The sequence below is a fragment of the Aquila chrysaetos genome, chromosome 3, assembly GCF_900496995.4.
Source record: "Aquila chrysaetos chrysaetos chromosome 3, bAquChr1.4, whole genome shotgun sequence".
NCBI classification, from domain to species: Eukaryota; Metazoa; Chordata; class Aves; order Accipitriformes; family Accipitridae; genus Aquila; species Aquila chrysaetos.
Genome location: NC_044006.1, coordinates 52692890 through 52717713, shown reverse-complemented (window position 1 = coordinate 52717713; position 24824 = coordinate 52692890). Strand labels below are relative to the sequence as shown.

General features: G+C 43.1%; 1 protein-coding gene and 1 pseudogene across 1 annotated transcript in view; both read right to left on the bottom strand.

Moving 5' to 3' along the window:
• The window catches only part of CDK6 (cyclin dependent kinase 6), a 208720-nt gene extending 207975 nt beyond the window's left edge, over positions 1-745 (bottom strand). The window contains exon 1 of the mRNA XM_030009190.2: positions 534-745. The gene's annotated coding sequence lies outside the window, so the exon portion shown is untranslated. The remainder of the gene's footprint in view (positions 1-533) is intronic.
• A 4102-nt stretch (positions 746-4847) lies between these two features.
• On the bottom strand, positions 4848-21815 carry LOC115339977 (annotated as a pseudogene).
• Between the last annotated feature and the right edge of the window lie 3009 nt (positions 21816-24824).

Here is a 24824-nt window from a genome sequence, read left to right as displayed (position 1 = left end):
GCTGAAGATTTACAGGCCAGAATGGAATCCAGCTCTCTGGCCTTTAATTATCCGAGCTCTATAGTGCCAAAAAAACCTAGAAAAAAATATCAAAAGCCACTGAATTAGGCACTATAACTTTACAAGCTCTTGGGACTTATTAATTGCGAAAGACAACATGGCCAATTGAAATAAAAAATCCTAAGTTTCTATCATATATGGACTTGAATAAATAAAAACAAAACAAGAAACCTCAAATTGCACCAGAAACCTGTCAACAATCTACTCTCATAATCTTCTGAGATCTTGGCTTTTAAATGCCTATCTCATTCAGACTATAAATTAGTGGTGAACTCTTCAGCAGTTAAAATGGCAAGATGTAATAATCATCCTAGCTAATAGGAATGTTTTCTTAACTCAGTTAAAGACTGCGAAGTGAGAAACAACTACCTTAAATCCTCATTTAACTCAATAATTATTTTGCCTCTGAACATAGCTGTTGCATATTAAGTGTTTGGGTTTAATCCCTTTGTTATAACCAAGAATTTACTCACCAAATTACCATGTTCATGTCAATATAAAAAATATTGTATGTGTATCACAGCAGAGCCTGTGAATTCAAATGGTAATGAGATCTTTTCTTTTCTGTTTCTGTGTTACTGGACTAGATTGTGCTGTACTGGGGCTTCTTAACAGTTTGATGTCTGTGGAACAGATGGCTGAACAGAATGAGTTACTGATGCAGATGCAAAGTTAACACAGAACCATCTCCAGGCAGTGATAATAGAGATGGATGGCTCTGGGAGGGAAAGTTCACACATCGATGTGTCTTATCAGCACACTGTAGATCCTAAGTCCTTGACATTTCAGCTTGTTCTCAAGAAAGATGAATTCTCTTTGCTATTATGCTCATTTTGTTTCTTTTGATACTTGCCTTTTCATGACAACTTCAGGCTGAAGAAATTTAATGATAAAGATTAGTTGTATTTTCTTGTTCTGTAGAAAGCCTACTTGCAATACTTGTTACAAACAGCTTGACTAAGCAGGACATTAAAACGCCATTTTGTTTCTCCTTTTAACAAGACTCCCATTCCTGCTCTGTCTTTGCCTTCTACTTGGCCTTTGGGGAGAGTATGTCCATATACCAACATGTAACTCCGAAATGATCCCTGTGGCCACACTGATCATCACTGTCCTGAAATCTCCTATACACTGATGCCAACAGGAGCTTTACCAAGGATCTCAGTTGTTGTTTCTTACATTCCTCTGCTCTGCAGTCCACTCGTCAGTCTATCATGAGGTGGTAACTCATGCAACGTGGCATTCATAGCATTGAGCATGTTTGAGGTATTTTTTGTAACTTTTCCTATGTTTTGTTTCATTGGAGAATCCGCATCCCATCATATGCATAAACTGGATCCATCTTGACTGCTTGAACTAAACCAGTTAGTTTGTGCTCTTTTCTCATTTCCCTGAGTTACAAGACTCAGATACAGAAACTATCACTGAAGAAGGTGGGAAGCTAGCACGAGGACAGGTCTTCTTTATTCACTTCTTTCTCACTCCTTCTCATTATCATCATTATTAATTCATAACTGTTACTGTATTCTTTGCTATTGCAACTTTTTCCTTCAGTGTCCCATCTGCTGCAAAGCTAGACCTCTCCCAATGCAGCCATAGCTGCATTGAAGCTGGTGCTACAGTTTGGCTCAGCAAGAAGTGATGGAGCCCTAAGCTCTTCTCAGGGAACACAGCTGCTGAGTAGGAAAGAACACATTTTTTATTCTGAGCTTTTAAGCAACAGCCAGGAACAAGCAAGTGACTATGAAGAGGAAGTCAGAAGTTGTCTTGTGACAGGTTACATAAACTGAAGGTTTGTGGTTCCAATAGGCAAAGGGAAACCAGAAAAAGCTTTCTGCAACAAAGAGTGCTCAAATTAAAGCAATATGGATTTGTCACAGCCAACACTCCCCTCACTGGAGGGTGAGTTGTGCTTCTAGCTGGGATCAACCCAAAGTGAGAAACTCCCTATGGTGCTGGGTCTCCTTGGTCCCCTTGGGTAGGGATAAATCCCTCCAGTCACTCTCCTCCCACCTTTTTCACTCAGGATGCATTAACTCTTGCCACACTGCCACCAGTATCGGGCCCTGTCCAAAGCATCCCAGCTTGGGTGTTTTGTGGTTAAACAAAATCCAGGTCGCTCATTGCAGCCCCATCAGTCTCTGGTCCTTCTGCTCAGCATCTGCCAAAACGGTGGCAGCGATGGAGAGGGCCTGCCACTGCCCTGGCCCAGGTGACATCCTCAGACAGGCCCACTCATGACACTGCTGGTGGTTACCCTCACGTGGGTTTGCGATGCAGGAGCGTGGCGGTCGGGAGGGGGAAGGCCCTGTTCCACTCAGGATGGATTTTGCTTGTGGTTGCTCTTGTGCAGCTTCTGGAGCAATTTCCCCACAGCTGTGGGACTTCGCCTGAGGTGCCCCCCCCCGCCGCACGTGGATGGTGTTTTCCTTATCCCTTTCACGCAGCACGAGTGGTCTCTTGCTAAGGTGACCGCAGCGCTTCTCTCTCGCCCCGCTGGCGTCAGCGGAGGCAGCGGCGCCTTCCCCTTGGCCTGTGGCGGTTCGACGGGACACGCGTGAGGGTGGCGGAGGAGTGCGGCCCACGCACAGCCCCCGCGGGCCGCGGCGGGCGGCGCAGCGCGACGGGCGCGGAGCAACAGCGCCGCCTGCTGGCCGCCGCCCGCCGCGCCGAGAGCCTGAGGCGCGGGCGGGCCGCAGCTCCCCCGCGGCTCCCGCCCTCCTGCCATTTTGTGTCCGGAGCTGACACAGGCCGGGAGCGCTCGTTTCTTTTCCCTTTTTCTCTCCTGTGGCTAAAAATTAAGTATCCGTGGCTTTTTTTTTTTTTTTTTTTTTTTTTTTTTTTTTTTTTTTTTTGGTGGAAACACGGGTCATTGCACGTACCAAAAGCCCCCAGGTTCATCTCTCGTACAGCACCCGTATGGGTGAAGTGTGTGGCAGCTGCTGGTGGGGAATGGCCTTTTCCTCAGGGCCTTCCTCCCACAGCCTTCCCTGCGCTGGGGGCTGCTCCTGGCCTGCCCAGCACTGGGCTCTCATCAGGGTTTCACTGTTGCTGCATTATTATGTGAATGATCTTGGTTGCTCCTGCCACACAGGACTGCATCATTACCTGCCTCATCGGTGCTGTAGATAAGCCCAGCTCTCATTTGTGATAAAATTCCTTCTGCCTTGTTTTCCTATTCCATAGATATTTTAGTTTATTTCAGCCCTGAGTCTTTTAAGTGTTTTACACATTTTTGTGAGAAAAATACCCAACAACCCAGAAATAAATGTAAGTGTATTTGCTCTGTAGAAAGCCTTGTGCCACACCATTTCGGTTCGAAATAAAAGTGTGAAGCATGAGTAATAGAGATACTGCTCCTTCCACCAGACAGAGGCAGGAGGAGGACTGGACAGCAGGAGTGTGTTAAATTTTAACAGGCAAATATTAAGTTATTCTTACATCTTTACTATGAGTACATATGACTATTTTCCATTTTACAGACGGAAATATTGGCATAAAATTGCTTACCTTATGTCACATGAAGACTAATGGCAGACTTGAGATTTCAGTTCAGGCATTACCAGATAATGTGTGTGGTGCATGCAGCTGCCCACCTCAGATTTATGAAAAGAGGTATTTTCCTGTTGAGTAGATATTCATTGTAAAGAAATATCAATAAAAAGGATCATATTTTTTACTTATATCATATACTTTGACAGAGTAAAAGAGTGGCAGTTACTGCCACTGTTCCTATCCTAAATCTTAGCAGCCGTGCTCCAGCAGTTTGTTTCCCCTAAGATCTCCTTAGTGGAAATTTTCCTTTCTGTTACCAGTTGTGAAGCCCTCTCTATGTCCTGTGCTTCTAGCTCTGATTTTAGAGAGAGAAGGATCTTAAGCACTCTTAACTTCCACCCCCTAAACTGATTTTTGCAGGCCTTGAACTCCTCCAGGAGAGGAATCCTCCGTTCCTGTTCCTACACAGGAGTTCACAGTCCACAAATGCTGCTTGGGCGCAGCAGGGACCCTAGCTGCTCCATCAGCACAGTGGAGGGAGCTGCTGCGATAGCATCACAGTGGTTTGTAAAAGTCACACAGCTTCTTGGTTGGGCGTCCCTGCCTCTCCTCCTTCCTGCAGACCTGGTTTTGGCTCCTGTACAACCAGGTTATATCAGGTTGTTTCCTCCAGGTTTCTAGACTCAGCACTGACAGTGCAGGGCTGAGCTTTTAGCTTTGACTTGGCACATCACAGCCCAGACCTGCAGCTTCTGGGGCTGTCACCTGTGTATAGGCTCTGCTGTTAGAAACTAAATTTGCATATGCCCATACATGAGTGGCAGTCTTTCCAGGCCTTGCAGTTTGATAAAATTAGGCTTGTGCAGACAAATTTCCCCTCACATACACCTTTTTTCTCCTGTCAGAGTAAACCCTTTTTTAAACACCACTCCAAAGAATTCCTGAGCATGCTGGAAAAAGCTGGTAGAGTTCTTTAACACGGGCAATACAACATATTTTTTTCTTGACCTCACACTTGGAAGCTACTGAGCCCTTTGGCTTTAATTAACACAAAATACGTCTGAGGCAGATATTTGGCATGGGAGAGCTTAGTTTTCAAAATACAAAGATTAATGAAGTTATGAGCCATGAAAAAAATGGTCTTACAAAGTAATAGAAAATAGGAAATACTTGTAAAAAGCAATTCTGTCAGCCTTTGTGTGTGATATATATCATCAAATACAGTTCCACACTGTGCAATTGAGGATGTTATCAAATATATGTATTTATTAATGAGCTACTGCTGATAAAAATACAATTTTATAACAGCCTGATATATACAAATAATAAAAAATTGTGTTTCTGTAAACTCACACAGGGATATAGTGCAGTGTCTAGCATGTAATACACTGTGCCAGGTCCCAAGGGTTATTAGTAAATGTACACGCCTTGTGGGCAAAACAGTCTCAACTTGGGGAGTTTCACTTAATTTATTGCCAATTAACCTAAACGTTTAATTACTGATTGGGGTATTGAGAAACCAAGAAGACAAACAACTAAGCAAATACTTAGGGAAATGCCTTTCTTCCCCTTTCAGCTTCAGTCCAACACCTCTCCTTCCCCCTGCCGAGCCACAACTCCCCTTGTTTTCACCTCTGCTCAGTCCTTCCCAACCCTCCTGCCAAGGCGACAGGCCTGCAGCGGAGGAGGTCAGTCTCAGTGTGTAGTGGTTTATTTTTGCCACTCCTTGCTTCTGATCCTTTTCTTCTGCTTCTCTGCTGCTCCTTCCTTCTTGTTTCTTCTGCCCCAGCGTGGGTTGCCCATGGGCTGCAGTCCCTCAAGGGTATCCCAGCCCCAATGTGGGTCACCCCTTTCCAGAAGTGTGTCTCCAGCCATGCCCCAACAATGTCCCCTTCCACATGTCTCCAACAGCATCCCCTCCACCATTTCTCCTGCCTGTCACGGCCCCCACTCTTTCTTAAACTTGTCGGATCACCATGGGGTCCCCTGAATGGCGGAGGTTTGGCGGGCGATGGGGTGCTCACACCGGTGCTGGAGCCGGCTGGAACTGGCTGCGACCGGCCCAGGGGAGATCATGGCCTCCCGCCATGGGGCACCTTGCAGCCGCCCACCGCCGCACCCTGCCAGGTGTGCCCAATGCACCCTATACAGCTCAGCTGAGCTTGAGCACACTGAAATACTTGCAGTTCTTAGGAGGTGTGACTCACTGAGATGAGATTCTGTGCTCCCACAAGATGTACAGCTCAGCTATTAATACAGGCCCATAGACAAATGCATTACATTATTCAAGGATGTACAATATCAACAGAGAAAAAATGCTGCTTTGCAAATGAATGGCCTTTTACATTACCCATGTGCCAAGATGATGCCAGGTACAATGGAGCATCAGCAAATGTTACATGATACATGTTTTCTAACATACATTCCTTGTTCTTACATTACTTACACAAGAGTGTGAAAATCGTGGTGAGACATTCTTCATTACAAGCAATGGCAAAAAAGCTAGCAAGATAGTAGTGTTCTTAAAAGTGATGGTATTTAAAGGTAACATTTTCAAAATATTCTTTTTTAGATTTTTTTTTTTTTTGAATGATTTCTCATGTTGTTTTCAACCAAAGAACTCTGAGTAGTAGTGACCAGTCTACAGGACTAACTCCACCAACATTTCAGTTTGACTGTCCAAACAGCAGTTATGACAGTCGAGACACAATTCTGCATGGGACTGAAAGACTAAAATAGTGAGGAAGGAAATATAATGGACAGCCTGAGGTTGTCATTTGCAATTGTTGACCGAAAAAAAAAAAACCCAAACCAAAAACCAGTTAAAGGATAATTTTGCCAGAAAAAGCCTTGTAGCTGAGAAACTGCAATACCTATTGTTTTAATTACAGACTTTGTGTGTTGTATGCCAGGAGACCAGCAATGGAAAACCCAAGGTAAAAAGACACTCTTTTTATGTTTGGGCCATTTCTCAATAGGCATGAGGGAACAGGCTGCACTGGTACCCTAAAGTTTTCATTGCTGCCACAGTCTACATAGATAACCTTACCCTTCGCTCTTACATGCTAAGGAAGCAGAAGATCTTGGACAGCCTGTTCCTTCCAGATATTTCCACTCTGTCAAAGGGAATTCAGTTTCTGTTCTGAAAGTGAACTAAAAAGCTGATCTGTTTTTCCTTTGTGAACAAATCTGTTCAGGACACTGCCTTTCACTGGATAGAAAAGAGCCAGAAGCCGCCTGGAACGATGCAGGGTTCCACAGAGCTCTTTGAAAACCTCACTTAAGTGTCTAAAAAAAGTTTCACTTTTCCTGGAATCTTCATTTAGTTGTTTTCTATTTTTGGGCCAGAACAACAAGGAGGCTAGGAAGAAAGCCTCTACACATGGTGAAGTTGGTTCCACTTCTACAGAATGCTTAGAAGCAGACTTCTTAGCACCTTAGAAGGATGTAACTTAGCGGATTTAGGTTTAATGCAGTTCAGAAAACATTTGCCAAAATCAAATTCTGTTTGTCTTTCAGAGTTGCTTGTGCACACTCCTCACACAAAAAGCATATGCTTCTACTACGTCTTCTATTTCTCTGTCAGCATTTCTGTGATTTCTGTAAAGGTACTCCAAAATGCCAGAAAATGAGCCTGCTTTGGAAGCCTCTGCAGTGTCCCTCTATGCTTCTATACATTGAGACATGGGCCACTTTGAGATCTGTTTACTTTTCAGTTGCTCAAAACTGAAATCACAAAATATTTCTGTGTATTTGGTAAAATGTTTTGAACATTCTCATACAATTTTGCTTCTGCTATTTGTTTTTCATTGGTTTGCATTTTGAAAAACACAAAGTAGTCTTCAAAAAAGTCAAATGCCCTTTTCAACTGTGATTGCAAATTACATAAACAGCTGGAATAATGTTCAAGAACCTTGAACATTTCAGTCTCTGTGTTAGGGTTATCTGCATTCAAAACACTATTTCCTGATAGATACTTTGTCATATTTTTTCTACACTGTAAGTCTTTTTTGCTGAAAAAATGAACATGCCAAAGGATGTCAATAACATAAAGACCAGTCTCTATCTCTCCCTGATAACCAGCTGTATTTTATGTTTGAAACTTTCTTTTAAGCTTTTGATGCCGCAAATATTGTTCATTATCTAAATTTTCAGCTTGCCACTGAGATTCTCTGAAAGCCTGTTGTCCTAGTTTCAGCTGGGATAGAGTTAACTGTCTTCCTAGTAGCTGGTACAGTGCTATGTTTTGAGTTCAGTATGAGAAGAATGTTGATAACACTGATGTTTTCAGTTGCTGCTAGTAGTGTTTAGACTAATGTCAAGGATTTTTCAGCTTCTCATGCCCAGCCAGCGAGAAAGCTGGAGGGGCACAAGAAGTTGGCACAGGACACAGCCAGGGCACCTGACCCAAACTGGCCAACAGGGTATTCCATACCATATGACGTCCCATCTAGTATAGGAACTGGGAGGTGGGGGCGGGGAATCGCCGCTCGGGGGACTAGCTGGGTGCCGGTCGGCGGGTGGTGAGCAATTGCACTGCGCATCATTTGTACATTCCAATCCTTTCATTATTGCTGTTGTCATTTTATTAGTGTTATCATTATCATTATCCATTTCTTCTTTTCTGTTCTATTAAACTGTTCTTATCTCAACCCGTGGGTTTTGCTTCTTTTTCCCGATTTTCTCCCCCATCCCACTGGGTGGGGGGGGAGTGAGTGAGCGGCTGCGTGGTGCTTAGTTGCTGGCTGGGGTTAAACCACGACAGTCCATTTTGGCGCCCAACGTGGGGCACGAAGGGTTGAGATAACGACAAACCTGACCAGAGCTCGTTAAAACAAATTTGTTATAAGCATTCATTATATTGGTCTTATAGTCGCTGGTCATTATGTTGATTTATGTGTTCTTAGAGTTGTTGCTCTGGTTTTTAAAGTTCTGTTATGCATCACCTCGCTTACTGTATGTAGTCCCTCTTCTCCTGCTTATCATCCGTGGGAGGTGGATTAAGGTTTTTGCTTTGATGTATTGTATAACACTGGTTTATGGTATGATAAAGTCATCAGTTGTGGAATTAATCCGGTATTTGCACTCAGCATTGTCACCTTTATACTGCGGGAGCCATCTGTGGGAAACTATTAATAATTATACCATTTACCTTTCCTCCTTGGAAAACCAGTCTATGAGTGGGATACCTTTTTTCCCCTCTCCTTTCTCCTTCAGTCCAGTTACAATGGTGTTTGGGAACTTTGAAAAATCTGAATACTCTTGGGATGTTGATACCAGCACGGTCCTAGCCCTACTGCTGGGAATTAGCATGCTCCTGAATGTGGTTCAGCTCTTGTTTAAGGTTAAACAACTGTTTAAGAAGATCACCCAGAGGTCTGCCCCGAGGCTGGATAATTATGAGTGGCAGGGTGTGTGGGGTAGTATGGGCAAGTACCTAGAAAAGTGGGCACCTCCAGTGTTTTGGAAATTCACCCCTGAACAAATGCAGAATCCAGAAGAACTAGTAAAATATTTGGAAAAGGTATGCTGTCACCCCGGCAGCTCCAGAGATACACAAATCACTGCAACGTGCTGGGGCCTGGCCCATGCCTATCGAGCCCTGTTCGACACAACTCAGCCCCCCCAAGAGGAAGAGAAGGTCTCTGGACCTAACAACAAAGCAATGAGCACTGCGGTCACCCAAATCCCGGCAATGGGCGCTGCGGCCCCTCCAGCCCCGGCGACAAGCATTGCGGCCACCCAGACCTTGGTGACAGGTACCGTGACCCCTCCAGCCCTGGCAATGAGAACTGTGGCTACCCAAACCTCAGCAACAGGCACTGCAGCCCCTCCAGCCGCGGCAACGAGCACAGCAGCTACCCAAACCCTGGCAACAGGCACTGCGGTCCCTCCAGCCCCAGCGACGAGCACTGCTGCTACCCAAACCTTGGCGACAGACGCTGCTACCCAAACCTTGGCAACAGACGCTGCGGATATCCAAAACCCGGCGAGTGATACTGCAACTGAACCAGCGGATCAACCTGCACCAGTATCAGTTGCCCCCGTACAGAAAAAGAAATATAAAAAATCAGCTCGCTTAGCAAAGGATGAAGGTGAACCAGGGCCATCACAGGAACAGGAGGAAGAGGCAGAACCAGAGGTAATAACCCGGTCCCTATCCTTGAGTGAGCTGCGGGATATGCGAAAAGATTTTGGCCGCCGTATAGGTGAGCATATTATCACCTGGCTTCTCCGATGCTGGGACAATGGGGCTAATAGCTTGGAATTAGAAGGTAGGGAAGCCAAGCAGCTGGGATCGCTTGCCAGGGAAGGTGGCATTGACAAGGCAATTGGAAGAGGAACACAAGCCATCAGCCTCTGGAGGCGACTCTTGTCTAGTGTGAAGGAAAGGTACCCCTTTAAGGAAGATGTTATATGTCAATCAAGCAAGTGGACCACCATGGAAAAAGGTATCCAATATCTGAGGGAATTAGCTGTGCTAGAGACGATTCATCATGACCCAGACAACCCACGAGTACCCAAAGATCCAGACGAAGTCCAATGCACACGACCCATGTGGCGGAAATTTGTACGGAGCGCACCATCATCCTATGCCAACTCACTGGCAATAATGACCTGGAAAGACGAAGAGGCACCGACAGTGGATGAAGTGGCTCGCCAACTCCGTCAATACGAAGAAAATCTCTCCTCCTCCCTACAAGCCTGCATTTCGGCTGTGGAGAAGCTGTCCGAGTATTTCCAACAATTCAAAGAGGATATGTCCTATTGCCCACCTGTAAGGACCAATGTCTCAGCTATTAGGAGTGAGCGCTCCTCTGCCCAAGAGAGAGAATATAGAAGGTACACACCGCGAGGTGCCCTGTGGTTTTACCTATGTGATCATGGAGAGGACATGAGGAAACGGGATGGAAAACCTACCTCGGTCCTAAATGCACGGGTACGTGAGCTGCGAGGAAAAACCACCACAAAAGGGGATTCTACTAGGAAAAATGCTGCTCCAGTTTCCAAACAGAGTAGAAGGGCTGATCTTATTTCTGATCCTCTTGAAGGGACTTCTGAGCCAATTTTACGAGAAGTGAATACCGGATACTCTGGCCAGAATTAGAGGGGCCCTGCCTCCAGCCAGGTGGAGGAAAGGGATAACCGGGTCTATTGGACTGTGTGGATTCGATGGCCTGGCACGTTAGACCCACAGGAGTACAAGGCTCTAGTAGACACCGGCGCACAGTGCACTCTAATGCCATCAAGTTATAAAGGGGCAGAACCCATCTGTATTTCTGGTGTGACAGGGGGATCCCAAGAGTTAACTGTATTGGAAGCTGAAGTAAGCCTAACTGGGAATGAATGGCAGAAACACCCCATTGTGACTGGTCCGGAGGCTCCGTGTATCCTTGGCATAGACTATCTCAGGAGAGGGTATTTTAAGGACCCGAAGGGGTATCGATGGGCTTTTGGTATAGCTGCCTTGGAGACGGAGGGCACTGAACAGCTGTCTACCCTGCCTGGTCTCTCTCAAGACCCTTCGATTGTGGGGTTGCTGAGGGTTGAAGAACAACAAGTGCCAATTGCTACCACGACGGTGCACCGGCGGCAATATCGCACCAACCGAGACTCTCCGATTCCCATCCACAAGTTGATTCGCCAACTGGAGAGCCAAGGAGTGATCAGCAAAACTCGCTCACCCTTTAATAGTCCCATATGGCCAGTGTGAAAGTCTAACGGGGAGTGGAGACTAACAGTTGACTATCGTGGCCTGAATGAAGTTACGCCACCGCTGAGTGCTGCCGTTCCAGATATGCTAGAACTTCAATACGAACTAGAGTCAAAGGCAGCCAAGTGGTATGTTACAATTGACATTGCTAATGCGTTTTTCTCAATCCCTCTGGCAGCAGTGTCGTCCACAGTTTGCCTTTACTTGGAGGGGTGTCCAGTACACTTAGAATCGATTGCCCCAGGGGTGGAAACACAGCCCCACCATTTGCCATGGACTAATCCAGACTGCACTGGAAAAAGGTGAAGCTCCAGAACACCTGCAATACATTGATGACATCATTGTATGGGGCAACACGGCAGAAGAAGTCTTTGAGAAAGGGAAGAAGATAATCCAAATCCTTCTGAAAGCCGGTTTTGCCATAAAAGAAAGTAAGGTCAAGGGACCTGCACAGGAGATCCAGTTTTTAGGAATAAAATGGCAAGATGGACGTCGTCAGATCCCAATGGATGTGATCAACAAAATAGCAGCTATGTCTCCACCGACTAATAAAAAGGAAACACAGGCTTTCTTAGGTGTTGTGGGTTTTTGGAGAATGCATATTCCAAATTACAGTCTGATTGTAAGCCCTCTCTATCAAGTGACCCGGAAGAAGAATGATTTTAAATGGGGCCCTGAGCAACAGCAAGCCTTTGAACAAATTAAACGGGAGATTGTTCATGCAGTAGCCCTTGGACCAGTCCGGGCAGGACAAGATGTTAAAAATGTGCTTTATACTGCAGCCGGGGAGAATGGCCCTACCTGGAGCCTCTGGCAGAAAGCACCCGGGGAGACCCGAGGTCGACCCCTGGGGTTTTGGAGTTGAGGATATCGAGGATCCGAGGCTCGCCATACTCCAACTGAAAAAGAGATATTGGCAGCATATGAAGGAGTTCGAGCTGCCTCAGAAGTGGTTGGTACTGAAACACAGCTCCTCTTAGCACCCCGACTGCCAGTGCTGGGCTGGATGTTCAAAGGGAGGGTCTCCTCTACACATCACGCGACTGATGCCACGTGGAGTAAGTGGATTGCACTGATCACACAACGGGCTCGCATAGGAAACCCCAGTCACCCAGGAATTTTAGAAGTGATCACGGACTGGCCAGAAGGCAAAGATTTTGGAATGTCGCCAGAGGAGGAGGTAACGCGTGCTGAAGAAGCCCCGCTGTATAATAAACTGCCAGAAAATGAGAAGCAATATGCTCTGTTCACTGATGGGTCCTGTCGCATTGTGGGAAAGCATCGGAGGTGGAAGGCTGCTGTATGGAGTCCTACACGACAAGTCGCAGAAACTGCTGAAGGAGAAGGTGAATCGAGTCAGTTTGCAGAGGTGAAAGCCATCCAGCTAGCGTTAGACATTGCTGAAAGAGAAAAGTGGCCAGTGCTCTATCTCTATACTGACTCATGGATGGTGGCAAATGCCCTGTGGGGGTGGTTACAGCAGTGGAAGCAGAGCAACTGGCAGCGCAGAGGTAAACCCATTTGGGCTGCCGCACTGTGGCAAGATATCGCATCCCGGCTAGAGAATCTGGTTGTAAAAGTACGTCATGTAGATGCTCACGTACCCAAGAGTCGGGCCACTGAAGAACATCAAAATAACCAACAGGTGGATCAGGCTGCCAAGATTGAAGTGGCTCAGGTGGACTTGGACTGGCAACATAAGGGTGAGCTATTTATGGCTCGATGGGCCCATGATGGTTCAGGCCATCAGGGAAGAGATGCAACATATAGATGGGCTCGTGACCGAGGGGTGGACTTGAGCATGGACACTATTGCACAGGTTATCCATGAATGTGAAACATGTGCTGCAATTAAGCAAGCCAAACGGTTAAAACCCCTGTGGTATGGAGGACGATGGCTGAAATATAAATTTGGGGAAGCCTGGCAGATTGACTATATCACACTCCCACAAACTCGCCAAGGCAAGCGCTATGTGCTCACAATGGTGGAAACAACCACCGGATGGCTGGAAACATATTCTGTACCCCATGCCACTGCCCGGAACACTATCCTGGGCCTTGAAAAGCAGGTCTTGTGGCGACATGGCACCCCAGAGAGAATTGAGTCAGACAACGGGACTCATTTCCGAAACAACCTCATAGACACCTGGGCCAAAGAGCATGGCATTGAGTGGGTGTATCACATCCCCTATCATGCACCAGCCTCTGGGAAAATTGAGCGATACAATGGACTGTTAAAGACTACATTGAGAGCAATGGGGGGTGGAACTTTCAAACATTGGGATACACATTTAGCAAAAGCCACCTGGTTAGTCAACACCAGAGGATCTGCCAATCGGGGTGGCCCTGCCCAGTCAGAATTTTTACGTACTGTAGAAGGGGATAAAGTCCCTGTAGTGCACACAAAAAATATGTTAGGGAAGACAGTCTGGGTTACTCCTGCCTCAGGCAAAGGTAAACACATTCGTGGGATTGCTTTTGCTCAAGGGCCTGGGTGCACTTGGTGGGTGATGCGAAAAGATGGGGAAGTCCGATGTGTGCCTCAAGGGGATTTAATTTTAGGTGAGAATAGCCAGAATTAAACTGTATGATATTAGTTGCTATATAACCCTGCTACTGTATGTTATCATTACTATAATTGTTATATGCTATATCCATAGTACTATAGTAAGAATCACTTAGATCAAGCAAGAAAAACTGTGATAAAACTGAGCGAAGCGCAGTAGTGATGGAACCAGAACTGACTCCAGCATGCAACAACCCAACGGTGCACACCATCCTCCTGCTGCGTCCAATGTCAACTGCTCGTCATACTGCACTGAAGCCCAACTCTGCTCTACCGACTGAGAGGACTTTGCACCATCCCTCCTGCCCAGAAAGACTGGTATGACGGATGGAGCCCAGAGTCAGGAACTAAATGAACTCAATGAACATTTAATGAACATAACCCATAAACTAAAAGAATGATATCTCTGTGTTTGTATATATATATGTATATATATATCATTGTTCATATGTCTCAAAGTGATAGATAAGGTGTTGATGATTGACCAGGATGTAACTAAAGGTATGGGAACTGAGCATGACGTCAATGGTATAGAATAAGGGGTGGATACTGTCCTAGTTTCAGCTGGGATAGAGTTAACTGTCTTCCTAGTAGCTGGTACAGTGCTATGTTTTGAGTTCAGTATGAGAAGAATGTTGATAACACTGATGTTTTCAGTTGCTGCTAGTAGTGTTTAGACTAATGTCAAGGATTTTTCAGCTTCTCATGCCCAGCCAGCGAGAAAGCTGGAGGGGCACAAGAAGTTGGCACAGGACACAGCCAGGGCACCTGACCCAAACTGGCCAACAGGGTATTCCATACCATATGACGTCCCATCTAGTATAGGAACTGGGAGGTGGGGGCGGGGAATCGCCGCTCGGGGGACTAGCTGGGTGCCGGTCGGCAGGTGGTGAGCAATTGCACTGCGCATCATTTGTACATTCCAATCCTTTCATTATTGCTGTTGTCATTTTATTAGTGTTATCATTATCATTATCCGTTTCTTCTTTTCTGTTCTATTAAACTGTTCTTATCTCAACCCGTGGGTTTTGCTTCTTTTTCCCGATTTTCTCCCCCATCCCACTGGGGAGGGGGGGAGTGAGTGAGCGGCTGCGTGGTGCTTAGTTGCTGGCTGGGGTTAAACCACGACACCTGTGAAGCATTATCAGCAAGCTCTACCAAGTATTTCAGTTCCTCAGCTATCAGGACTGCACTCTTTGCTTTGCACTCTACACGGTGTCTTAGCTTACTTCTAAAGACTTGACCTAGAGTATCTGATATGTATGAATTGTGTTGTGCTCTTTGTTTGGCTGCTTTGGCCCAGTATAATGCAGAGTCAAATTTCCTCTCTTTAATGTAGAAGAATATTGCTAAGGCTTGGTAAATGTAACCATTTTGCTCAAATCTAGTGGATGCTTGTTTTAACACATATTCCACATTACCACACTTCTCTGCCATATGAATGGCTTCAATTAAGGGGGAAACCATGTGTCTGACTCATTACCATGTTCCTTGTGCTGTCTAGTAATCAGCGGCATTTGTATATTGTGAATAAGTTTCTCTTGCTTTAACAAAGTCTCATACAATAAATCTTCTTTCAATAACTGCAATGTAATTTCACTTTTAGGCAAGTCATAGGTTAGTTTCAATTCTGTTAGGCAGTGAGATGGTGTCAATGGGTGAATGATATGAAGACCTTTGTATCTCATGTATTCATGTACCTGATCATATATTAGAATATTGGAACAAATTCCTGTCTTTTCTATTAATTTATCTTTACTGCAGCCAATCTCTTAAGAATTCATTCCTAAGAATTCTTCACATAGATATATTGAAACTGTAGATGTTCTTACATGTGAGTTTAACAGTGTTAGATAGCAAACAAGTTGTGCTAGTTTAGAGGCAGTAGCCAAGTTATGCAAGGTACTTTTTACCACTTTTTCTATGTACTGTGGATCAAAGTTTTTCTTCATAATCATAAATAAATAGAAATTGTCAGGATTTGGATGCACCTTTACAATATATTTTCACTTCTGATCAAAGGCCCTTTACTCTTTTTCAGAAAGCATATGTTTTAAAGAAATGCTGTTCAATAGAATTGATTGTTGAACTTTCATCAGGATTCTGAGATCTCATACAGTTTAGAATGATCACTAAAGGAGTTATATACCGAATGCATTTGTCTGTTATAGCTGCCTGAATTACTTTCTGCAGAAAATAGACATTTTCTTGCTCTTCAAAATCATCCATGAGAAGTAACACTGGTAAATACCCTGTGTCGTTGTTTGCTCCACAGGTGAGTAAAGTTGTCAGCTATGTTCCAAAATCACTTGGTTTGTTTCTCAGAACAGCACATCTGAATCACTTCCGGAGGTCCCAAAGGATATGCATAGCTAATGTTGTCCCACCACAGCCTGGGTGGTGATAAAGGTTGATAATTTTTACAGGTGATTGATTCGCACTGTTAAATGAAGACACAATTAGGTGTTCAAGCTTTTCATAACTGTCCCTTCTGATAAAATCTCAAGTATAATTTTCAGAAGAAAAATAGAAATTCCACCATGATACTTTACCACCTCGATAAAAAACTTCTTCCCGCTCTTTCAGAAAATTTGTAAATTTATCTGCATCCTTCTCTATTCCTGTGTCTTTGCATTCATTTTCACAAAGTATTTCCAATGCTGCCATGGAGTCTTCTTTAGAAGAACGGTAGAATGACCAACAGAGGGCAGAAGTCTTTCAGAAAACTGTCACTGATTTTAATTTTATGATGGTACCATTTACCATTTGCAGGGTTAAATTAGAAACACATTTGTTTGAAAGTGCTTCCTCACTAAGGCCTCTAGCATGCAGAACACCTTTCGATTGCTGGTATGGACCTGCACCAATGCAAATTAGACCATGTATTCTAGTCCTTTTAATTCTTGGTAAAATGTTAAAAGCCTCAGTAAGGGGATCCGCTGAATCTTCCACTGTGGAAAGCAAAAGAAACACCATTAAAAACTTTCCACTCTGCTTTACATCTTTGTGTGAAAGAAATTAAATAATTTTTCTGACACAAGCAGTTCCGTCTTGTGATGAAGTGGGATCTAGTGGTAGTTCATTATTGCCTTTGAAGTCTAATCCACCATTGCAGAAAATCCAGTTGGTGTCCTGATGTAGTTTCATCTTTTCAGCTTGTTCAGACACTAAACCCGCCTTGTTTACATGATCATCTGGGAAGTAAAGTTTGGCATTTCGATTTTTTTTTTAAGTCTTGAACACACCATTCATTTCTGATTCAAAATCAAAGCCAAGCACAGCAAACCATTTTATTTCCTGTAAAAAGTCTAAATGTGAAGTTTGACTTGGGTGGCATCTGGGGATACCAAAATGTATTAGTCATAATAAGAGCTATCTAGTGAGTCCCTGTTACCTGTGAGTAGACTAACTAGCTTTAGTCCTTCATTTATTGACTTCTTTTGCTTTAACTTATATTCTTCCTCTGCTCTTTTACGAGAATCTGCTAAAGATGTCAAGATGCCTTTAAAAGTTTCAAATTCTTTTGTATTTTGAATATTTTTGGAACTAGCTCCATACTGGATGAAGAGAGCTTTTTTCCAACTCTTACTCTTACATTCGTATGTGTTGGTACAGAAATATTTTGTATCACAGATGCAGTGTTTGGGAACCACATCTATTTCAATGACAAACATATGTGGTGGAGTTCCATTTTGTAATAATACTTCCACAAATCTAAGTTCTTTAACGCAAGCTTTTGCAATGCTGGTGTATTGCTCATTAAAGTACTTTCCAATTAATTTATTCAAATGGTCAACGTATGCTTATTTCTTGGAAACTTTTATTCCTTTAATTTCCCCACATAGATTGTCACGTACTCCAAAATGAATAGTGCCATTTGTGCGGGAGTTCATCCAGGCTGCAGCAAATCTAGAGACTTCATTGCTAAGTTTCATCATGATATCCTCTTGTAGTGCCTTCTCTGTGTTGGTAAGTAATTTGAATTCATGTGCTGGATTGATGAGATTGAATGGCCCTGTTTCAAGGACATTAAGAATATTATACCATGTGTATAGTGTACCATCACTGAAATTATCAAAAGGACATGGCATACACATCTTTCCACTTGGGTGCTGGCTGTTTGACAGTGGCTTCCCTGATACATTCTCTTTGTCAGCTGACTTCATTGCTTTTTTGTGTTCTATGGGCTCTGTCTTAGAATGCTGCAGTATACTGAAATTAAATGACCCATATTTCTTCTTGCACTCTTTCTTTGCAATTTCTTCATCTTATCCTTCTCTATCAAGACTCTATTCACTGTCTTCTTGTTCCACAGCCTGGCATGAACCTTAAGCTAGAATGTCATGGTGTTTATTATTTGAAGAGCAGGCCCATGAGGTATGCCCGTTTCCACAAAATCTGCTTTAGGCATCAGTTTCAAAGTAAAACCAGTGACATCTTCCTTAAACAGGATTTCTGCATATTTCTGGTTAATCTTAACAGCTTCAGTTGCCCATTGTTTGACTTCCTCTTTTGTCCATTGTTCAATATGTTCATAGGAATGTGATTTCTCATTTTTTTCAGTGTTTGCATTTTCCATTCTTTAAGGAAAAAATCACAGAATTACTAAACGAGTGATTTATAATAGCCTATTAACTAAATAACACGTATTTCCTTACTATTATCAACCATTAATTTCTTCATTAGTGTAATCTGCCACATGGAATACAACAGTTCAATTAGGGGACATTGTGGGAATGTGAAGTAAGATCATATATAAGGCATTAGCTACTTCTAAGACAGATTGATTACAGAATGATTTTACTTGAATCCTGTTTTTAATCCACTTCTGTAGCTGACATTACACAAAGATTGTGACTGATACCTATTTGTGGTCATTTGGGCACCTATTTGTGGTTGTATGAGCTATCCAATAATAAAAAAAAAAATCATAAAATCACAGAATCATAGAATATCCTGGGTTGGAGGGGACCCACGAAGATCATTGAGTCCAACTCCTGACTCCACACAGGATAACCAAAAAGTTAAACCACATATCTAAGAGCATTGTCCAAACACTTCTTGAACACCAACAGGCTTGGGGCCATGATCACTTCCCTGGGGTGCTTGACCACCCTCTCAGTGAAGAACTTTTTCCTAATATCCAATCTGAACTTCTCCTGATGCAGCTTTAAGCCATTCTCTTGTGTCCTGTCACTGGACACCAGACAGAAGAGATCAGCACCTCCCTCTCTGCATCCCCCCATGAAGAATTTGTAGACAGCGATGAGGTCACCTCTCAGTGTCCTCTTTTCTAAGCCAAACAAACCTAGTATCCTCAGACACTCTTCATAAGTCATGCCCTCTAGTCCTTTCACCATCTTTGTTTCCCTCTTTTGGATACATTCTAATATTTTTATATCCTTTTATTGTGGAGCACCAAACTGCACACAGTACTCGAGGTGAGGCCACACCAATACTGGGTAAAATGGGACAATCATTTATTTTGACCAGTTTGCTATACTGTGCCTAATGCACCCCAGGATATGGTGGGCCCTTTTGGCCACCAGGAGCACATTGTTGACTCTTATTGCACTTACCATCAACCAAAACCCCCAGATCCTGTTCTGCAGGGCTACACTCCAGTCTCTTGTACTCCAATCTATACACACATCCAGGATTACACTGTCCCAGGTGCAGAATCTGGCATTTGTCCTCATTAAATTTCATACTGTTGGTGACTGCCCCACACTTTAATCTATCAAGAACTCTCTGTAAGTCCTCTCAATCAATGGCTCCTCTTAATTTAGTATCATTGGCAAACTTGCTTAGTGAGCACTCAACTCCTCTGCCCAGGTCATTGATAAAAACATTGAAGAGAACTGGCCCTAAAATTAAGCCCTGGAGAACACCACTAGTGACTGGCCACCAGCCAGGTGTTACTCCATTTACTACAATGCTTTGAGTCTAACTCTTTAGTCAATTGTTCACCCATCATGTTGTGTACATGTCGCAGATGGCTCTCATTAAGTAAGTTCCCAGTTTGGTGAAGAAGAAGAATCAACCACACACAGAAATCCAACCTTTTTTTCACCCTTAGATATGGTTAGGTACAGAATTTGCTTGAATAACACTGTGAAAATACATTGGGGTAGAAAGATACTGCTGTGATTACTTAGCTGTTGCTATTGCAAATGAAAGGAAAATATTTTCTGTATTACCTTTTCAGTACTGTTTGAGTTCACTAAGGTTTCTCAAATTAAACAAAAGCAAGTAGTTCAGCAGCATTTAAGTGACAGGAAGAAATGCATCTTACATTCCGCTTGGTCTTAGTAAATGTGGACTTTTTGCAAAAACTTTAAAGAAAGAACCACAATAAAATAATAAATAAAATAAAATAAAATAAAATAAAATAAAAGAAAATAAAATAATTCCCCTTAATCTGTCTAGTTTTACTTTACCCTCTCACTTTCTTTAGGAGAATTATATTCATTCATCTGAAATATTTCCTTTATGGAATTGCACCCACCTATAGCTGTTGCATTAGTGATAATGGTCTCCTCCATCCATCTTTTCTTATTCATAGCTGAGTGTTCCTGAGACAAAATGACTTCTTAGATTTTTTTCAGTGAAATTTTGTTTTCTGAAAGAACACTCGGTTATCTAAGCTACCCTAGCAACATGCTTTCCTCAATCTATTATTTGATTCCCTAAACTGTAAACTTTAATGGGAAGCAATAGTAAAGATTTTTTATAGCTCTCCTACCTTTGGCCAAGCTGCCTCCTGATTTAACTAATGAACGTGAGGGCAGAGAAAAAAGTGGGGCTGCAGGCTACGGAAGCCTGCAGTTACTTTTTCTCTTAACAGACCCTCCCTTTTGCTCACAGAAAAAGAAAAACTAGTTTCTAGTTCTTTAAAATGCCACTATGGTAAGCACATATTGTCAAAAATTGAGGGTGCAGGGGGAAAGAAGCTCAATGTTTTTATTCCATGACTGAAGTAGCTATGGTATTCACCAGTAACTCCACCCAGGGTCTCTAAAAGCTGAGAAAAGAAACTGAAACCAAAGCACTTCTGCTCAGAGACAGTGTTCAACCCAGCAATGTGAAAGTATGGTTTTAATTCCCACCAAACTTGTACTTTCTAATAGAGATACAATTTACTCCTAACATAAAAGCAAACATGTTTATGTCCTTAAAACAGTTACTCCACCTTTCAGTGTTTGGAATCCCCCTAAAGACATAAAGCTCCAGAATGAGATACTTTTCATTTCTTAGACTTGATGCAGTGTTTCTGTGTTCCATGTTGTTGGCTAGTTAATGATTCTGGCCTACTGAAATACGTTCAAGATGTCCTTTTCCAACATGGAACAACTCTATCATAGTATTTCTGCAGAATAATTTCTTTGAGGACATATTCCTTGGGGTATTTCACTGTAATCTTGTAGCAACCACTTTTCATTTGCAGATGTTTAACAGATTTGGAAGAGTTTATTTTAGTAGATTATAGATACTTTTATATATAAAATTAATGTCTAAAAAAAAATTATCAGACTAAACCATCAGATCTTCATAAAATATTCCAGCCTAGGAGTAAATATGCATGTACTTACTTTAACTGTTCTGTTCTGCAGGTTTTTTCCTGTAGTCGTTCAATACAGGTGTTTTGTTCAAGCACAAAACCCAACAGCCAAAATTCAGCTGAACTGCTCTTCTAAAGTATAGGAAAAAAACCCCTAAAATTAGTTGATAAACTTCTAACAGAAGCCTGGGGTCAGAAATAGGAGGAAGGAAAGAGCATCGATAAGACATATGATCAGTTTTTCCCAGTGGCAAACACCCATCTCTAGGGGAGAGAAATGATAGTGCCTGCTAGAGAATATTTATTATTCCTTACCTTTTCCTTGCATGCTTCTAATTTACCCTTCCAACACAGTGTTTAAATGCTGTAGACTGGGCAAGTCAGAAGCTGGATGTTGCAGAGAAATAGATGCAAGGTGTTTGGGAGGTTCTACTGCTCTCATTCCCTTTTGCTTTCTCTTTTACGAACCAAGGTTGCTTCTGGTCTGCCTCTCCTAACTTCCTGTTTGGGAAGTCTTTGTTCTCTTAGGAAACTAATGCCAGAATTCTGTTCTAGGATGCCTTTATTAAAACACTCACACAGCACTGTCTTGAGCTGCTATCCAGAAACTTCAGAAATTAGGAAACACCATCTGAGCAATACTTAGTTAATAAAATGCAATTAATTAGACATGTGGTCTTAAACCAGCAGAACTTTCCTGGAATTAAAGGGGAAAAAGGGAAATAATACAAGAGATGCTTTTGAGAAATGTGAATATTCTTCAATATTCAATATCTTCACTTTTGAATAATCAGGCTTACCAACTTGCTCCTCATCTTGGTTGTTTGACTTCCCACACTGCAAATATGTTAGTTTATTCCTGGTCTCCTTCTTCGGAGCAAACAACTGGTTTGATTTGAAGTGTAGCTTGGGTATAGTTCTGTGGATAGTTTACTCCAGAAATGTTTTCCCTTAGGCAGTGTGCTCATATTGCACGGTATCAGCCTCCAGCGCCCCGTGAAAAAGCTTTATCTTGTAATACCCTGCTATTGACTGCTTCTACTTCCAGTGTTTCATGGTACTGACACCGATCTTGCAATGCCCTACTCCAGTGACCATTGCCATTACCCTGTTTTTTCATCCTTTGCCCTTGACTGTCTTGAATGACCATGATAAGCAGCAAGCATCTGAAGAAGATAATGACGTCCATTAAAACACATTTGGGAGGGTGGCAGCAAGAGTGCTCACACTAGCAGTTGTGTGTCCAATCCCACAGATTAAGAGGTTGAAAATCCTTGTATAGGGTGTGAGGACTCACATTGGAGCAGTTCATGAAGGACTGCAGCCTATGGGAAGGACTCAACCTGGGACAGGGGAAAAGTGTAAGGAAGAAAGAGCAGCAGAGAGGAACAGCTATGGACTGACCAAACTGTTACAAACTGACCAGAGTCCCCCGTTCCCCATCCCCCTGCACCACTTGGGGTGGCGGAGGAAGGAGGTGGAAGAGTTGGGAAAGATGGAGTGAAATTCAGCCTGGGAAAATGGAGTAGGGTGGGGGAAGTTGTTTTAGTTTTTTTCAGTGTTTCTCACCATCCGACTGTATTTTAATTGGCAATAAATTAAATTAATTTTTCCCAAGTCAGGTCTGTTTTGCCCATAATAGTAACTGGTAAGTTATCTCCCTTTTTCTTGACCCAGGAGCTTTAGCACCTTATTTTCTCCCCTATCCTGCTGAGAAGGGGGAGTGAGAGGGTGGCTGGGTGGGCATCTGGCAGCCAGCCAAGGCCAACCCACCACAATCCTTTAGAATGATACCTGTTCCGAGGACAACTGGGTGAGGTCACCAGGGTACTGCAAGTTTTAGAAAGCAAACAGCATCTCCAGCCACCACAAAGCCAGCTGTGGAAAAGCCAGCATCTCTTCCAGCTGTTGATGCTGATCATAATACTATTGTTTTCTATCCTTATATGCTTCCCTATGTATTTTAGCTATGTGTATTTCTTAAGTCCTGGCATGCACCTGTCTGCTATTGCACAAATTCTTGTAAGAAAAATTATATCACTACTTGTTGAATCCCTAATTGCTGCATTTTTCAGGAATGCATCCTCAGCAGATAGATTGGTATGGCTGTGCATTAAACACTCCTGTATATTCTCATGTCAAGGCTAAAGAATACAAAGTAATGCTTGATGTGATGCAATAAAAACATCACCTTTCCAGGCTATGGTGCAGGTCTGACATTATTTTAAACACTCTTGTATGAAAAATTATAAGAAATAATAATACTGTCTTTGACTCAGCATGTGAGAACACCAAGTGCCATGAAGTACAGCAACTTATTTAGATGCTGCTGGCCCTGAGCACTGTGGATGTGAACCATTGCTGCACCCTTTTGCTTGGGAAAGAGTGGCTGCTTTCTCTGGCAGGTGCCTTTGTTTATGGAGGTATAGCCTGCTTCCCTGGAGATCATCAGTTTTCTCCCTGTAGCTGTGTGTGCTTGCTGAGGCAGCTGGTTACTTCTCATTTGTAGGAATCCAAGCAATGCCCAAATTGAGCTGCTGCCCCAGAAGGGCTGTTGAGTTTCCCCAGCTTCATCGCAGTTAACAGAGTCACAGCTCTGCTGCAAGTTAGGGGGACTTGCCTGGTGTTCCAAGTTACCTACCCCATGCTTGAGGCTGCTGGCTGGGAGGCTGTGCCAACAATGTATCCTCATATTAACCAGGTCATTGTTGGTATACCTAGCTAGCTGTGTTTTCTCATCTATCATTACCACTAGTCAGGTTCGATCCTATCAGTCTTGTGAGACAGACTCCTCTTTAGCTGCTCTGCTCTCTGTGCTTTGACTAAGTTGTTCATCTATTGTTTTCACAAGGTTTAGGGTTTGGGGTTTTTTTGGTGTTAGCTATTTCCATTAACCATGTCTGCTGTTTTGGTATGGTACGTCTTGCCAATTTGGCCATCAGCAGCATCCCTTTCCCACAAGTTTTTTCCCTTCAGATGCCATTGGCAGACATTTAAGCATGAAGTTTGTTGATGTGGTTCTCCAGCATAAAATCAACTCTTCTAGAATCAATTCACTATTTATTAAAATAAAAATTCTTATTGCACATCAGGTCTTACCCTGTAGTCTCATTATTCAGCAAAACTGAGTCAAAGATACTATCTTGTTTCTCAGTGACTGGTATGGAAACTCAGCACTGAAATCCTGTCCCCTGCTGCAACTCATAGGATTTGTTCTCTAAGATGTATTAGAAGTTCCCGTAATGACACCATTCCTTCTGCATTTTCTTTGCCTATTGAAATTAGAGATCACTGTTCACATCCAGCATGATCTGTAGATCAGACTGCCAGCAGTTGTCAAGTTTCCAGTTATAAGAGCTTCCAGAGTTATTTTGATTCCTGCTATTTCCTCTAATTTCTTTGTATTTGTCAAATCATTATATGTACAAT